Source organism: Octopus bimaculoides, chromosome 25, assembly GCF_001194135.2.
Source record: "Octopus bimaculoides isolate UCB-OBI-ISO-001 chromosome 25, ASM119413v2, whole genome shotgun sequence".
NCBI lineage: Eukaryota > Metazoa > Mollusca > Cephalopoda > Octopoda > Octopodidae > Octopus > Octopus bimaculoides.
In genome coordinates, this window is record NC_069005.1 from 13,870,210 (window position 1) to 13,874,879 (window position 4,670).

At 36.4% G+C, this 4,670-nt stretch overlaps 1 long non-coding RNA gene across 1 annotated transcript in view; it reads left to right on the plus strand.

Annotated features, from left to right (window-relative positions):
* LOC106884248 (uncharacterized) overlaps nt 1-2,991 on the plus strand; it is a 7,042-nt gene extending 4,051 nt beyond the window's left edge. The window contains exon 2 of the long non-coding RNA XR_001411223.1: nt 2,429-2,991. This is a non-coding gene — a long non-coding RNA (uncharacterized LOC106884248). The remainder of the gene's footprint in view (nt 1-2,428) is intronic.
* Nucleotides 2,992-4,670: the final 1,679 nt, after the last annotated feature.

Sequence of the window (4,670 nt, forward strand, 5' to 3'; positions counted from 1 at the left end):
TAAGTACCAGTTATGCACTGGGGTCGGTATAATCAACTTAATCCGTTTGTCTGTCCTTGTTTGTCCCCTCTGTGTGTAGCCCCTTCTGGGTAGTAAAGAAATAACACATACATACACGCATACATGCATACATACACACATATACATACATCCACACATACATACATACATACAAGCATACATACATACATACATACATACATACATACATACACTGACAAGTACTAAAGCAACACTTATTGTTAAAGACAGAATTAAGCTATCAACAGGCATCTTCCAAGGTGACAGTTTATCTGTAATGTTGTTTGTACAGGCCTGTTAACAAAATCTCAAGGCTACATGCTGGGATATGTAGAAAAGAATAAAATTAATATCACTCACACATTTTTTGTTGATGACCTAAATGTATATTCTGATAACATGAACAGTATCAAGAGACAATTAGAACTTGTCACAACATTCTCATGAGGTAGAGGAATGGAGTTTGGGCAAGATAAATCTTCATACATGATAGTCAACTGAGGACAGATTGTTGACCAGGCAGAGAACATGTACATCAATGGCTTGCCTATCTCCCCAATCTCTAATGACAAAAACTATGTCTCAGAATCTATGAAATTGTTGCATACGTTGCTACTGTGAGTAAATTCAGAATAACAAAAGAGTATTTTTGTAAACTCAAGGAAACATGGAACTCAGAGCTTTCTGCATTTAACAAGACCATATCTTGATATTTTTGCAGTGCCAGTGCTAGTACCAACATTTGGGATGTTGGACTGGACATCAAAACCAGAAAAGTACTGACCATCACAGGCAACTTCCACATCAACAAGCAACACCAATAGGATCTATGTAAGATGATGTGATGGTGGTAGAGCTATAAGGTTAGTTCAAACAGCCTTTGAACGATGCATTGTATCATTCAGACAACACCTGCTGAACAGTAAAGAAAGAAATGAGTACATTCCATGCATACTTAAAACTGAGAGCAACAATATCTTCAGAGTTAGAGAACTGTAGTGCAGGTACTCTGAGAACACAAGTGTCTCATGCAACCCAAAAAGAAGGTAGACTGGTCTACCTAAACAGAAGCTTAGAGGAGAAGTAGACATCATACCAGTAAAAAGCAAAGCATGGGTACACATCCTGTAGAAGATAACAACAGCATTGACAGGAGGAATAACCTCTCCAGGGACTATGATAAAATTTATCCACCAAATGCAGAGTTGAGCACTCATTTCTCAAGATTCAATGTGTGTGTGTATGTGTGTGTGTGTGTGTGTGTGTGTGTACACACCTATCCAAAGCATACGAGATAAGCTTTTCCTCATAGACATAAATATTAACTTTGTTGTAAAATCAATTTTAAATTTCATCTAATTATCTCCCCTTTATCTTTCAAAATGATCAGAAACTACCAGGAGTTCATTCCTTTCTTTCTCTGATTAAAACTCAAATTTCTATCTATTAAGAATTTTTGTGTAAGTATCAAATTCTGGACATCAACATCCATTTATATGCACAGGCATCACTCTATGGTAATAAGCTTGCTTCCTAACTGCATGGTTCCTGGTTCAGTCCTACAGCATGACACCTCAAGCAAGTGTCTTCTATAGCCTCAGGCTGATCAAAGCCTTATGAGTGGATTTGGTAGGTAGAAACTGGAAGAAGCCCTTCGTATATATATGTGTGTGTGTGTGTGTGTTTCTTAGTGTCTGTGTTTGTCCCCATCACCCCTTGACAACTTGTGTTGGTTTGTTTCCACCCCCATAACTTAGCTAAAAAAAAATAAGTACTGGGGTCAATTCATTCAACTAAAATTTCTTGAAAGTGGTGCCCCAGCATGACCAGAGTCTAATGGCTAAAGTAACTAAAAGATCTATCTGGTTTACTTAAATTTATGCCAATGGTCTGCCGTGTAAGAGGCAGAAAACATTGATAGGCAATAAATGTAGACTGTGCAAAAGTAAAACAAGACATCAACCACATTATTGCCAAATGCATGAGAATGTTTTGTAGATATTAGCTTCCCATGAGGCACAATGCAGTGAGCTAAAGAGTCTGGAAGAAAATAAGAAAATTTCAATGGAGTTCACTTGGTATGTATGTAGTTAGCTTTCCTTAGCTCTTTTTTTATGTAATTATGGAAATTACACTGGTCAAAATTCTTCATAATCCATTTTTTCCAGGCTTTCTTTTTTTTTTATCCTACTTGTACAGTCTTTGTTTATTGAATAAAGCAAAAGCAAGCTCGCAAAGATTATACTTTGCAGATGATGGCCAATCATACTGAATTATTCTTTCAACTTCTGAATTGAAAGTCAGGCTCACTCAATACAATAATAAACGTATTAAAAGTATCCAAGTTTCACTTAGCACTATAACAGCTTTTTACAAAAATGTTCTTTTCTTTTTTTTTTTTTTTCAGAATAAAATATGGCTACAGCAAAACAAGCTAGAATGAATTGTAGGCAATATAGTGTGGACTATCTTAAGTATGGTCTTGTGCCATACCAAAAAACAAGAAGCAACCAACGTTCCAACTGGGTGAGAAAGTTTTTTTCAAACAAAACCATGAAACCTTCCAAAATGCCCTCTGAAAAAGCAGAGAAAACGTTGATATATTCCCAGTCACTTGAAGAAAACTTTCTGAAGTGAAAAATCATTGGAAATATGTTTGCTAGCATTTCACAAGCTAGTGGTGGATTGTGTGCATCATACAGCACCTCATTGCTAATTGCTAGACCTGGCAAGCTTCATACAACAGGAGAGAAGTTTATTATGCCAGCAATAAGAGCAGTTTTGCACACAATTGTATGTAAGTCACCTGAAGAAATTATTAAAGCTATTCTTTTAAGTGATAATTCTGTTGAAAGAATAGTGGATAAAATGCAAACATTGAAGACATGTTGTGCAGCATACTTAGAAGAACTGAATTTAGCCTACAGTTAGATGAGTCACCTCTACAAGGCAATAAAAGTTTTCTTCTTGCCTGTGTGTTCCTTTTGTCAAAGATTAGTGTTTGGTTCAAGGGTTACTATTTGCAAATGAACTAGAAACAGACACAAAAGGGGAATCGATATTTCATGTTGTCAAGGTGTTTTTTCAAAGAGAAAGACATCCCACTTTCCAAAATTCTAGCATGTGCAACAGATGGGGATCATCGAAGGTAGGTTGTCATCATGGCTTCATTAGTTTAATGAAAAAAATTGTACCTGGTATATTGACACATGCACTATAATTCACAGGCATCAACTTGTTGCAAAAACCCCAAGTGGTAGACTTAATAAATTATGAAGCGCTGTTATCACAGCTTTGAATAAAATCAAGGTGCATGCTCTCAGCCCTCGACTGCTCTACACACAGAATAATGAAGATTTTGAATGCTTGCTGCTGCACACAGAAATTCGAGGACTGTCAAAGGGAAACTGTCTGAAATGTTTCTATTCTCCTTTTAAAACTGTTATTGAATTCTTGCAAGACTCTAGTTCTGTTCTTTCTGATGAACTAAGAAATACCAAGCCTGACATTGCTTGCCTGGCAGATATTTCCACATAGTTCAATTAAGTAAATTTGAAACTGCAAGTGGATGAGGTTTACCTTATCAAGGTAAAAATCATCCTTCTCCCGATTTCAGTCAAAGTTACAGCTATTTAAATGTAACAGAAGCTGTCAGGAATTCTTCCAGTTTCCAAGCTGCTCTGAATTGAAGAAAGTAAAGAGCATACCAGAAGGTAGCCTTTGAATTAACTGTTCACATCTGGATGAAGTGTACAAAGAGATGTCTGAAAGATTTCAGGATGTTTTTTGTTTGACCCTTTAGTATTCACATTACTTTGTCAAATACAGTGCTTATCTATTCACATTGCTTTGAATTAAGCATGCATAATCTCATAGCTTTGAGATTTTGATAATGTGTTTATTTATTTTTAAATGACATTGTAGGATAGGTGTGAGAGGCTGGATCTGGCCAGTTTGGATATAAAACGAGCAAAATATTTAGGCCAGATATGACTGGTTTAAATGCTAAAGGGTTAAAGTACCAGACTGGGTGATCAATCCATTCTTAGATATTGGTCATGAGGAAACAGAAATAGTGGAGAGAAACTAGTTTCACTTCAAAATAACTTTGAGCTAAGGCCAAAGTTCCAAAAATCCTATCAGGATTTTTGGCTACAAAAAGACATTTCTGATCGATACCCTGCAGGGTGGAACAAAGTTGAAATGTATTTCATTGCATTCCCAACACTTTATTTAGTAGAGCAAAGCTTCTGTGGAGTTGACAAGCTTCTTTCTAAGCAAAAAAAAAAACAGGCTCAAAATTATTGAACGCAGGGATCTAAGACAATTTCTTTGTAACTTTCACCCTGATATTGAGAAGCACTAAGTACATCCATCCTGTTGAAAATATAGAAATAGCATAGTTACAGGTAAGATGTAAATTTACTCCTTCATGTCATGAAAACACCCAAATGATAGGTTTACTAAGTTACTCTTTTACTCTTTTACTTGTTTCAGTCATTTGACTGTGGCCATGCTGGAGCACCGCCTTTAGTCGAGCAAATCGACTCCAGGACTTATTCTTTGTAAGCCTAGTACTTATTTTATCCGTCTCTTTTGCCGAACCGCTAAGTTACGGGGACGTAAACACACCGGCATCAGATGTCAAG